The sequence below is a fragment of the Piliocolobus tephrosceles genome, chromosome X, assembly GCF_002776525.5.
Source record: "Piliocolobus tephrosceles isolate RC106 chromosome X, ASM277652v3, whole genome shotgun sequence".
NCBI lineage: Eukaryota > Metazoa > Chordata > Mammalia > Primates > Cercopithecidae > Piliocolobus > Piliocolobus tephrosceles.
The window spans coordinates 27,980,798-27,994,097 of record NC_045455.1 but is presented as its reverse complement, the minus strand read 5'-3'; the positions used below and the strand labels follow the sequence as shown (position 1 = coordinate 27,994,097).

Genomic DNA, 13,300 nt, shown 5'->3' with positions numbered 1-13,300 from the left:
TCCCGAGTAGCTGGGACTACAGGCGCCCGCCACGCCGCCCGGCTAGTTTTTCTTTTGTATTTTTTAGTAGAGACGGGGTTTCACTCTGTTAGCCAGGATGGTCTTGATCTCCTGACCTCGTGATCCGCCCGTCTCGGCCTCCCAAAGTGCTGGGATTACAGGCTTGAGCCACCGCGCCCGGCCTATGTGTCATGATTATCATGTACATATAGTTTTACAAATGTGTCTATCCAGACTAAGGAGGTTCAATAATAGTGCTAGTCTACTAAGAATACTAATTATATTTTAAAATCATAAGCAAATTGAATTTTTGAACTACTTTTTCTAGATCTATTGAATTGAGCATAATTTTCCTTTTTTGTATTTAAAACAATACAACTTTTATTTTTGCTTAAAATGTGCAGCTTCTACCAATTGTCAAAATATAATCTCAGTTAAGAATACTCACCTCATTTTTTTTAACCTCAGACTTAAAATGTGTGAGAAGAAGATATAGTAAGCTATATGTGATTTTCTTTTAATAGCACCTTGAAAAAGTACACTGCACCAGCAAGGATATTAAGAGGGGGAGAAATGCCTTCAGACCCAATGGTTATAGGGTGTGTGTATGTGAGAGCATAAGGAATCGCAATGTATGTGACAGCATAAGGAATCGTGGTGACAACATTGTCATGGGTTAATGTTAATGCTTTATGAGAAGGAACTTCGTTAAAATAATTTCTTTAGAGGACAGTTCAGGACCTTCAACAGCTTCCTGGTCTTTTTGCTCTGAGACCTTCATTTTCTTATTCTTAGCTTCTTCAGTCTGAAACTTAATCTTGTTTAGTTCAGGACCATGTTGGGGCTTATTCAGGTTTTTGTGCTGGTGAAAGACAAGGGAGAGGTTAGTTGATTGACTAGGGTTTAGGTGCTCACAGGAGCTGTGTGAAGCTCTCACAGGGCACACTGAATCAAAACTGAGCTGTGCCGTGACCACCCAACCAATATTTGCAGCCAAAAAGATGTGCTCACTCTCTGACCAACATTCATCTAGGTGGGACAATTTCTCTTCAGCAGGTGACAGGGGGTCGTCAGACAGCAATTCGTCTGATACAGGCTCATCTGCTTCAGAATGCTGCTCATCTTCTTCCATCAAAGAGGCGAGGTCTTGAGAAGAGGTGAGGAAGGGGTGCTGCTGGCTTGGCTGATGAGAACTTAGTGGCTCAGTTAGACCAGTGGGAGGCTCAGAAGAAACCAAGGGCTCTGTCACAGGAGGAGACACAGTGGGGAGAGAAGCCACTTCACCAGGCTGTGCAATTCTAGAGCATTCCCCCGCAGCTGCATTGGCATCACTGAGCTTTCCAGAAGGCATCATGCGGTGAACAGTGGGGAATGCTACTTTTTTCTGAAAACCTGTAGGGGACTGTTGCATCCTTCTTCAATAGAGCTGGACGGCTGAAGCAGTCTTCGGGGACCAGCAGAAGCCTGGAGATGCAGTGACCTTTTTCACTGGGTGATGAATGGATGGCATCAGAGAAAAGGTTTTAGTGTGGTGGCCTCACAAATCTTTTAAGATAAAATGGGCTTCAGCTTTACTTTTTATTTCAGGTTGCACCGTGTCTGTTTTAATTGAGAAGCCTGGCAGCTTTTTTGTAGTTTTGATATTGTTTAGTATGTTGATATATTTTAAAATGCTAAAATAACCTTGTAATTGTGGGATCAATGAAAATTATTTGTGAAACACATTCCTTTTTTATATAACATTAAATTTGTTGTGGTAATATTTTGATTAAATTTTTGTACCTATGTTCATGAGAAACATTGATCTTTGATTTTTATTTTGTATAATGTCCTGGCCAGATATTATGCTGCCCTTGCAAACTATGTTGTGAAATGTTTCCACTTTACTATTATTTAAAATATTTCTGCTAAGATAGATCCGATTTCTTCCTTTAATATTTGATAGAATTTATCAATGAGTTTGGATATGAGCCTGAAGTTTTCTTTGCTGGAAATTTTAAATATGATTTATTTATGTAATGATTATAAAATTTTTCAATTCTCTGTTTCTTCCTAGTTCACCTTTGGCAATTATATACATAAAACACGTGGACTTTTTAACTTACTAGCATGATTTTAAAACTAATATCCTTATCATCTTTTCACTGATGCCACATTTTTGTCTATGAATGTTGCAAGGATGCTCTTTTTGTACTGATACTGCATTTTAGTGCCTTCTCTCTTCCTTATGTGCTTGACATTGTCCAGGGTTCATATACTGTGTTAATTTCTTCATACAATCAACTGTTGGCTTTGCTAATTTTACTATTTGTTTTGTTTCACATTTTTTCCACTTTTTAAAAAATAGTATTCTATATTTTGTACAATATTCTCTTTTTCTAAATTCTAAATTTCTATAATGAATATGTAGATAATTAATCTGATGTCTCTTTTACTTTCTAAATTTGTCTTGAAAGTTAGATTTTCAATCTAAACCACGGTGAGACACCATCTCACACTAGTCAGAATGGCTATTATTAAAGAGTCAAAAAATAGCAGATGCTGGTGAGATTGTGGAGAAAAAGGAACATTTTTGTGCTGTTGGTAGGAATGTAAATTAGTTCAACCATTGTGGAAAGCAGTGTGGTGATTCCTTAAGGAACTAAAAACAGATCTACTATTCAACCCAGCAATCCCATTTCTGGGTATATACCCAAAATAATATAAATCATCCTATCAAAAAGATGCACACATGTGTACACTTGCTGCAGTACTATCCACAAGAGCAAAGACATGGAATCAACTCAAATGCCCATCAATGACGGATTAAATAAAGAAAATGTGGTGATTATACATCACGGAATATTATGCAGCCATAAAAAAGAATGAGATCATCTCCCTTGCAGGAATATGGATGGAGCTAGAAGTCATTAACCTTAGCAAACTAACGCAGGAACAGGAAACCAAATACTGCATGTTCTCACTTACAAGTGGGAGCTGAATGGTGAGAACACATAGTCACATAGAGGGGAACAACAGACACTGGAACCTACCTGAAAGTGGAGAGTAGAAAGAGGGAGACTATCAGAAAAAATAATTGATAAGTACTAGGCTTAATAATCAGATGATAACACAATCTGTACAACAAACCTCCGTGACATCAATTTACCTATAGAACAAACCTGCACATGTACCCTTGAACTTACAAGCTAAAATAAGAGAAAGTTATGCTTTCCTTCTAAGCAGTTTAGCTGTATATTGTAAATTTAAATATTCAGTATTTTCATTATTATTTCAATTAGAAGTACATTTCTTAATTTCCAGACATTTGGATCATTTCTAATTATCTTTTTATATTTGACTCAAATTTAATTTCACATAAAAGAAAATAATGTACCACTTAACTTTTTGGAAATTTGGTGAGACCTATTTTAAAATTCAACATTTGGTCAGTTGCTATAAATGTTCCATGAACATTTGGGGAAAAAGTGTATTCTAATGTCTTAGGTAAGTGCTATTTATATCATTTCTGCATTTGTGAATTTTCATAATGAGATTCTTTGCCTTTTTCCTGAAAAACACCATTCAGAAATTTATTTTATATTTGCCAGGACGGTTAGGTGTAGCTCTGGGGTAATAAATTCTTGGTAATTTTTGTTTGCTAAAAAATAACTTTACATCATTTTTTTAAAAGGTTATTTTCCTGTATATAGACTTTAAAACCGGCAGAGTTTTTTTTTTTGTTTGTTTGTTTGTTTTTGTTGTTGTTGTTGTTTGTCTGTTTTTTTTAACTTCAGCACTTTGAAAATACTATTCATTTGTCTTCTGGAATTCAGTGTTTGTTTGGACATATCAGCTGCCTGTCTCATATGTTACCTTTTGAGAGTAATATGCCATTCCCATCCCACCCCCACCATCTTTGACTACTTTTAAGATGTCCTTTTGTATTTGGCTTGGTATTTTGCCTATGATGTGCCTAAGTGTGCTTTTACTTTGTAGTTTTGCTGAAAGTTTGCCAAGATTCTGAAATTCAAACTTTGTGTATTTTTTCAATTTTGTTCAATTCTTAGCCCTTATTTTGTCAAATATATCTTAATATATTATACTCCATTCTCTCTGTGTTCCTCTTTTGGGACTCTAATTACGTTTTCTCATGTTAGTCTCTATGTTTCTAACATTCTCTTCCATGTTCTTGATCTTTTTGATCTTTGGACAAAATTTTCTCCTGAGCTATACTCTATTTCATTTTTTCCTTATACAGCTAGATCTAATCTGCTGTTAAACAAAGCCATTGAATTTTACTAGTTTTCAATTATGAGAAATTCTTTTTGTCTTAAATTTTCTGGTTATCTCCTAAAATTATCAAACCTGACTTTTCTTTCTTGAACATGTTAAGTGTAATTAACAGTCTGCTTCCAGGAACTCTATTCTATAAATTCACTATCCTGTTTTTGATTATCAAAATTTGTCTTCAATGTACCTGGTTATTTTTCATTTCTTGTCAGACATCACATACATATGTATATATGGTACATATGTAATTTAAAACTTTGGATATTTAAACCTTCCTACCAAGAATATTTATAGTTATCTAGAAAACTGGGGTTTTGGATTTTAGCAATATCACTGACAATTTAGCAAGATTATTCAGAACTGAAATAATTTTTAGCTGGTTTTCACATCTGTGAGAGTCATATTATTTCCTTTCTTTCTCTTATACTGTACTTTTAAATATTTCAACCTAAATTCAAGGTATTGATGAGTTAATCTCCCCCTTCCAAACCTTTAGTGGGGCATGAAATCCACTTTCATTCACCTAGATTGGAAGTTGGCAAACTACATTTCCTTCTACCTAGAGCAAAAGGCAAATCTGGCATGCTGCTGTTTCTATAAAGTTCTATTAGTGCACAGTCACTAATGTATTCACTATGTTAGATTAATAGCAATAGTTTCATAAATATGACTTTTATTAAGTAAGCTGTAGGCTTAAATTTTCTAAGCTTGATCTTGTATGCTCTTTTTAAAGTGACTTTAGTAATACCTCGCAGAATTAACTTGAGAATTAAAGGAGATGACATACACAACATGCTTACCAGAATACGAATCTCCATTCTCTTTTATTTTGTTCAAAATAAGATGCAGGACAATGGGCTACTGCCCAGCTGCAAATTAGAATTACTGGGAGATAATGCTTCCTGCAGTAATTCTAAATGCCTAAAACAGACCCATAGCAATTAATTCCAAATCTTCCAGAGTTAAGCTAATGTATCTCCAAATGAATCCTCTGTTCATTCATTGTTAAAGACCACTGAAAAAGTAAAGGAAATTCAAGTTAGATCTGGACTCGGATTTTACCCAGCAGTGTTTGTGCGTGATCTTAATCCAATTTTAATTTATCACTCATTTTTCCAATTTAGAAAGCACATATAATACGCAAAATTGCTAGAAAATTAACAAGCAAAATGTCAGTTTTCAGACACATAATAGTTTCTCAATAAATTGAAGCTTTGTAAAAATTCCTTTCTTTCCTGACTTAAATTTAGATTTCCATTGCTCTATAATTCTATCTTGATCATCCTCTTGAGCTCCAGATTTTCCTCGAGTTTTGCAAGGCTTACCTATCATCGTTTTTGTCTTCAGTTAATAGTTCTGGAGGTTTTTCTTAATCAGCAAAGCTAAAGTAGCCATTTGTATACAGTGATTCTCCTTTTACTTAGTCTTTATTTATATTTGTCATATCACTTAACCTTCTATGAAATTATCTTTGCTTGTGAATGTTCTTATTTCTGTTTCTCACTATGCAATATGAGTCTTATCACATAGCTTTTCGTTTAAACCTAGTGCCTAGAACAGATTATGGCATAGAATGCATTCAATATATATGTAGGTTGAATGCATTAAATTCTGATTTAAAACTACAGCTGAAGAGTATAAAAGGATAGAAAGAACGTGTAGTTTTCTAATTCTATATAAAATTATTTAACAGCTCAATTACGTCTTCATGCCAATCTGAAAACTTGTCTTATGTTTTTTATGAAAAGGTCTTCTTCTTGAGATGAGAACCCATTTATTAGGCATTTTGATTCATTTAGGACCAAAAATAAATAAATCAATAAGCAACTTTGCCCTGTTGACTACAAAAAATGGCTGACAATAGCAAAGCAGTTAAGAAATATCTTGAAACTGTTAGAGCTATGTTTGTGCAGGGATAAATCTAGAATAGCAATCAACCATAATAGATATGAGTTTATGCTTTGGAGTTAAAGACAATTCCAGCTGGGCCTTTGCAGCAGAGGCACTTTATGCCCAACTCACATCCCTAGGAACTTGCTGTCTGCTTTGGTTTGCATCCAGCTGGCAGGATCTGCATGTGTATACCTGATGGCGCTTTTTGCCCACTCTTCTTCTTGTATGAAAGGTAACACTCCCCACCTGTGATTGGCCCAGGAATTAAAATTCACAAAAGATTGCCTCAACTATTGACCTGGTCATTGCTCTAAAATTAATTCAATGTCCTTTTCTCCCCCTATGATAATTCCTAGGTGTGGCATTCACAATTCTCAGATTTTCCCCATGATATTAAATTTCAGTGGCCCACAAAGTTAGACGTCTTATGGTGAATGCTTTACTAAGTGAATTTGCTTTTCTCTGTCACTTTCTTACTCTACCTCTAAGATTACCTGCATTTCTTAAGTAAATTGCTTGTGCTGAAACTTTAATTTTAGGCCCTTCCACTTCCAAACTGTAATTTTGGATGAAGAAATTATCTCATATTGCCCTTGTTTGCTCATCCATAAAATGTAGGTACAACTTCACCCATATTACCATTTTGCTGTAAGGTTTAAATGAGTTAAGATGTATACAACACTTAGGAGAGAGCCTGGCATATATTAAGTATTCAATAAATGTTATTAGCCTTTTTATTGTCTGATTTGACTTTGACTAGCGCCAAGTGCTCTGTACAGGTTCTCTATGAAATTTTTACAGCCACCTTATACTGATACTTAAAGAGGTAAAGTAACTTGCCTGGAGTTACAGGGAGGACTTGAAAATGAGAGCTGAGCCCATGTGACCTCGGAGCGAGTACAAATTCTTAAACAATTTCATTGTTATTTTAAAGTTTATCTTTGAGTTTGGTAACGTATTTGGTTGATCATAGATATCTGATGAGTAGACAGGTAAAGAAAGTACATACCTCATTTAAGTTTATAAAAATTAGTGTTTAAACTTTAGTATGCATAAAATTCGCTTGGGTGGACTTTCAAAATCAAATTTCTAGTCCCTTTGATTTTATTTATTTATTTTTAGAGACAGTGTCATGTTCTGTTGTTGTAGTATAGAGTGCAATCATACCTCACCACAGCCTCAAATTCCCATGCTCAAGCGATCATCCTGTGTCAGTCTCCTGAGTAGCTGGGACTACAAGGGCACACCACCACTCCCGACTAATTTTGTTTTATTTTTTGTAGAGACAGGGTCTCACTATACTGCCCAGCCTGGTGCTGAGCCTGACCTCAAGCGATCTTCCCACTTCGGACTCTCAAAGCCTGAGGATTACAGGTGTGAGCCACTGGGCCCTGACCCTTTGATTTTAAAACCAAATTTTACATGCAACAGCTCAGCTCTGATTCAACTGGTAGGAGATGATATTCCCATTTTTACAAGCACTTTGATTCTTAATCAAGTGCTACACAAAACACATTAGGAAAGGTACTGATAATAAAAACACAGATATTTTCAGACTCTGATCCTGGGGTTACATTAAAGGTCTAAAAAAAAAAAAAACCATTAAAAATCTGACTCTTAGAACAGATTTTGTATAATGAGGTCACATTAGAATGAGACATTAAGACAGTTTTTAAATTGTTTTTTTCTTTTTTTCTTTTTTTTAATACACTGGGATCAATTGGATCTTTTGCAAAAGAAAGGTTTGTTTTACTCACATTGGATCAATATATCCTATAGTTTTCTTCCCCCCAAAAAATTACAAAATAAAATCACTTTTTAAGGACCTTGCTTACATTTACCACATAGAATCAGTGACAGGTCCAATCACTGCACTTCAAGAATAGGAAGAAATAGCATTGACAGTATGAGATGATTGGACTTTCTGTATTCTGTTATGTGTACAATTCCAAAATTAAAGTGTAGTCACAAGTTTTAGACATCTTGGAAATTCATACCTGTTGCCTCTGTTCCAGAGTTTTATAGCAAAAGAATGTTTATTAGAAGATGTTTTAACTCTCAGATTCTTTGATCGTCCTCCCTCCCCACTAGATCCCAAGTATCTCTGGATTTTCTGGTAGAGTCACCCACTTGCTTCCTCTCACTGGTAAATAAACGAGATGCTGCAAGCACTTCTGTTTCCCTTCTATATCTGTAGGGAATTTGTTTCTCTTAAATGAAAACAGCAAATGGCTACATTATTTAAATTGTGACTTTGTACCAAGCCATCATTTCAAAATCCTCAAGACTAGAAAAATGTATAATGCAAGAAAACATGAAAAGCAATTAATGTAGTGAGACTATTCTGTGTCTTTCCACCAAATCAACAAATAAAATTTAAGCCCATTCCTGTTCCTTTTTTTCCACTTTCTCTTGCAGTTGGCAGCTAGAGTGTTTAAGTCAAACAATAACTGGATTATGAATGTCTGCCAATTGCTTTCATTTTTTTGCTAACAAACACAATTTTTAGATTCCTGGCTGAGTCAATAAGTTCCCACACTGAATGGAAAAATTAACCCATGCAGATTAAACTGAAAAACACCACCACCACAGTTTGGTAGCACTAGGAGATTTCTGAATTATTTTGTACTTTCATATAAGGGAGTGAGACTTATCATTGAAAAATACTGAACATTAGAAATGTGTGTCTTAGTCCTTTTGGGCTGCTATATCAAAATATTATGCACTGGGTGGCTTCTAAACACAAAGATTTATTTCTCACAGTTCAGGAGGTTGGAAAGTCTAAGATCAAGGTACTGGCAAATTCAGTGCCTGGTGAGAGCCCACTCTGATTTGTAAGTGCTGCCTTCTAGCTGTGCCCTTATATAGTGAAAGGGACTAACTTGCTCTCTTTTCTAAAGGCACTAATCCCTTTGTGAGGTCTCTGCTTTTGTGAACCAATCATCTGCCAAAGGCTCCACCCCTCCCCCTCCATGCCATCACCCGTGGAGTTACAATTTTAACATATGAACTTGTGGGGTACGAATATTTACATCACAGCACTATGTAGTCAATATACATTGCATTTATTATTTATTAATTTATTAATAATCATGTATTAGTTTTTGCATATCATCCTATTTGCATTTGCTGATAATCTGTATTTTGACAAAAAATTATTTGCAGAACAGAGTACAGTAACCTGATGTTTTTCCGCTTCTTGTGTACACAGTAAATTTACTAAAAAAAAATAAGTTGATGAATAATATTTAGGCCATCTGATACTTTCTGAATCACATTAAGCTCAAGTTTTACTCTAATGCTGGCATAAGGAACAAGGAACTGTGAGATAATTTTATAATTAGGTTCATTTTGCTTTGTCAGTAACTAAACTTTTAAGAGAGTACAAGGAAGAATTATCTTAAGCAGAATTGTTTTCTATAGAAAAAAATGTCATAGGCAATCTTTACTATTATTTTTATGACCAACACAGATTTTTATGTGCACTTATAATTCAATTCCATTAATTAAACTCTCTGTATAAAAATGGTAAGAACATCTCATAGACAAAAGAGCACTGACCTACTTTTTGGAACGATGGTTTCTCAAATGTTGTCCCAGTAGATTTCATGAAGTTTACTCAGAACTGGATAATGATAAAAATGCAGGATGAAAAGAGCTTAAAGGTAGTACTATTGGGATTTGAGATAAAAGAACTAATTTAAACTGACAACGTAGTGAACATTTTACCATGGGCATGATGATGACAACTGGATCTGATTTTTTTGTTTGTTGCAATTCCAAACTGGGTTGGAATTCATTAACATTGGATTGAAAAGAGAGATGGAATGAGAGTAAATGCTATGAGAAAGGTAAATATCGAATACTTATAGTATTTACATTGGGAAAGTCATTGTCCTTAAGACTAGGAGGAATAGAAAGATAAATGATCTCGGATAGCTAATTCAAAGAGCTGTTTACAATTAGAGTTTCTTATTATAACCTGAAACTGTGTCATTAGGAACATAAGGAGGGAGAGGTGCACACATATTTTTACTGGTATCCTATAGCTGGGATATTAACTGTGTGCTCCATAATAAGTAATTGCCGTCACTTAGTCTGAAAGCAAGGTCCAAATCTTTCTAAATAGCATTATTCACAGCTACACCAATTGACACGTATTGACATGGAAATAAATATTCTTAATAATCTCTAGAAGAAAGAACACCAGATTTTCTCATGGTTTCTAGACATATATAACTTGAAGAAATACGGGCAAGAGACCGTTATGTTATATAAATGTTTTTTATTGACTGGAACCCTGAACAGTTTTTGAATATTTAGCTACAGTGCCACAAATTCCTCCAGCAATTTAATGATAAACAAAACAATGAAATACACAGGTTTTGATGTGTTAGACTCTTGGTACTGTTAACGTATGGACAAAAGTGACATCATTTTCACCTTAGAGGAAAATATGTAGGTTTGTGTTAGAAGGAAAAAAAGATCTCCTTTTGCATTTTTTAAAAGGAACATTTTCTTCTCTTTTTCTTCTTTTCTTCTTATTGCTCCTCACCCCCCTCTTCTTTCTTATTCACGTATTTATCAGAATTTTCTTTAGTACCACAATTTATAAGAAATACACCTATTAGTCCATCTGTAATACTCTTCTACTATTTTGAATCCTGTTCTAAATTTAGAGATAATAAGAATTGTAGGATAGTGACTTGATCCTTTGTATAAGAATTGAGTTTTACAGACAAAGAAACACTTAAAGGTAAATGAAAAATTACCATTATAGTATTTGGTGCAATGAAAACATCCTTTCTCTGACCCAAATATAGATAAACATAAAGGGTATGTGTTAGGAATTTCCAGACTTTAATAACGATACTACTAAACAGAAGCAATCATGATGGACTTCATAAAGAGGACATCAATAACCTTAAGTTGAGGGTCTACAGAGGGCTGAATAAGAAGTAAGAACCTATGGAAAGCAAGAATCAATGCTTTAATGCCTGCTTTGGATTGAAAGCTCAACATATCCTGTAAATAAAACCAGGATCTGTATAATAAGCTGGGTGGGTATTGGTTTCTAAAACTATGGATTAGGACCAAGTAGCTACTCCCACTGTTTCTGTTCCAAGCTTACATCTGGAAAGATTTCAGAGTTTACTCATTAATGAAAGAAGTAGAAGTAGGGGTAGACACAGAACATCTGCCTGACAAGAAACTGCGTTTTTCACCTTATAAGCAGTATTGCATCTATGTGCAGCTGGAGAGACCCAAAGGAGTGAAGTCATAGATACAAAACGGAGAGCTTATACAATCCTTAGAGCTGATCTGTTCGGGGAAAAAAAAAATCAAAATGAGTTCACAAAATATTTTAAGATGCAGGAAGCCCAGTGCCATGCTTGAGTTAAGGTTGATATGATTAGTAACAGTTTCAACAAAATAACAAATTTATGTTTGATTAAATTAGATTAGTAGTGCATCCCGGAAAAATTATGCAAAGGTATCTTTTAAATATCCATAGTTTAAGCAGGGAAGAAAGATAATACAGATGAAATAAGTACAGGTGTATAGAAAACATGGCCATTTAAAAAAATAAAACTATAGTCATTGGAAAAAATCATAAGAACTCTTAAAACTGCCCACAGTTGAAGTTAGAATTCGCAAAGTAGACAATATAATTGAAGAAATGTTTCAAAATGAATCCGGTAAGGTAAAGGGATCAAAAGAATGAACTAGTTGCAAGATGTAAGAGATCAGGAGCTTACAAAGCAAAGCAGCATCAGGGGAGATCACGAAACAGTGAACAAGTGACTCACTGAGCAGGTTAAGTGTCAGAAAACAGTTTGGAGTTAGGGAAAGATATAAATCCTCATATCTGAAAACTGGATGTATGCTGAGAAGGATGCATTTTTAAGCTTGTACACACTGAGTCCAGGAAACAGAGAGAGCAAAGAGGAAAGACATCAGAGTGAAGAGTGAGATCAGCCACAACAGAAGGGCAATGAGATTAACTTAGTTTTCTTATCTGAGCAAAATATACAGAAGTAATGTCTTTAATAGACTAAAAAGTCAAACCAGTAATTCTATGATAAGCTATATTTTTCTTCATAAGTGAGACTGTAATAAAATCATTTTAGTCTTAAATTGCAAAAAAAATTTACTGTTTATAGATCTACTATTATTAAAGTACATAAACCAATAAAAACAACAGAGGGACTAAGATTGGGAAAGAAAGGTGCAAAACTGAAGAATAGACACAGAAATTATTTCAACAGTTACATAAATCTAGGTTATAATTATGAGATTATAATAAAATATCATTTTAAAATATTATGTAAATAAAATACTAAAGCTCAAACAGAAGTTGGGGAATTGTGATTCAGTAGGAAGTTAAAGTTGTTAGGAAATCTAAAGTTAATACATATATTAATAATAAAACAACAATCATTTAAAAAGTAAAATTAGAATAGATACTTTTCCAAAAGTTTGCAAAATAATAGAAATAAAAAACACTAGATAAATCTATCAAAATCTGAAAAGAACAAAAGTAAAGAAAATATATAACCAAAAAGATAAAAATAAATCTACATTCATCAGTTATCAAATTAATAGAAATAAACAACTATATACTGTAATTTAGAATCGGAGACTCTCAAGTTGAGTTTTCTAAAATTCAGGTAGATGTTCTTTATAATTAATTACTGAGTTAGCCGATATAATAAATTGGTTAAAAGTGAAAGCTGGCACTGAAAACTAGCTGTTGGAATCTTGTTAGACTGGTGAGCTATATGAGAAGACAGGAATTGTCAAACTTTGCCTTGAGTCTCCTAAAAAACTTTCAGGGGCCTCGTTTGTGGTCCTGTGTTTATTCCATATTTTTAAGTCAGTGATCGTCAGGTTGTTGTCCATATGGCTACTTTCTAGCATCTGTTTGGTTGAAAAAAACCAAGACACTGCAAATGACTGTTCACTATGATGGCCTCTCTTTACGTTAGGAGATGTCTATGTTAAATCTGTAGTTTCCCTTTGGAATTACTTTACTCATATATAAATTATAAATTTGTGCCATTTTTTATTTTATTTCATTATTATTTTTTGAAATGGAGTCTCACTCTGCCACCCAGGCTGGAGCGCAATGGCA

General features: G+C 34.2%; 1 pseudogene; it reads right to left on the bottom strand.

The window, feature by feature from the left end:
• Nucleotides 1-500: 500 nt before the first annotated feature.
• Nucleotides 501-5,604, bottom strand: LOC111551788 (annotated as a pseudogene).
• Nucleotides 5,605-13,300: the final 7,696 nt, after the last annotated feature.